Here is a 728-nt window from a genome sequence, read left to right as displayed (position 1 = left end):
GACGCGCCCGTTTTCCTCGAGCAATATGACGAGAACGACGCGCCCGTGTTCCTCGAGCAATACGACGAGATCGAAGCTTACGATGCGACGTACAAGCAGCCATACAAGAAGCCCGCTGCGTCATACAGCAAGCCACCGACCAAGCCATGCGCGAAGTCGAAGCCGGCGACAGGGTACACCACGACCACAAAGAAACAGCCCTACATCTTTGTGTCCGAGGACATGAACGACGTTGACATTGGACGAGCGGTGCTTGACGCCATGCGCAACGACGCGGCAGCGTACCCGCCTCCGTTGCAGTCGTACCAACAGCCACCAGTTTCCCACTATAAGTCGCCTACGCCGACCTACCAGAAGCCAGCGACGTACTCGAAGCCGGCGACCTACCAACAGCCGTCGCCGTCGTACCAGAAACCGGTGACTTACTCGCAACCGGCGACCTACCGAGAGCCGTCGCCGTCGTACCAGAAGCCGACGACGTCATACCAGAAGCCGGCGACGTACACGAAGCCAGCGACCTACCAAGAGCCGTCGCCGTCGTACCAGAAACCGACGACGTACACGAAGCCGGCGACCTATCAAGAGCCGTCGCCGTCGTACCAGAAGCCAGCGACGTACTCGAAGCCAGCGACCTACCAAGAGCCGTTGCCGTCGTACCAGAAGCCGACGACGTACACGAAGCCGGCGACGTACCAGAAGCCAGCGACGTCGTACCAGAAGCCAGCGAC

Source organism: Saprolegnia parasitica (assembly GCF_000151545.1).
Source record: "Saprolegnia parasitica CBS 223.65 unplaced genomic scaffold supercont2.28, whole genome shotgun sequence".
Classification (NCBI taxonomy): domain Eukaryota; phylum Oomycota; class Saprolegniomycetes; order Saprolegniales; family Saprolegniaceae; genus Saprolegnia; species Saprolegnia parasitica.
This window is presented reverse-complemented; position numbering follows the sequence as displayed.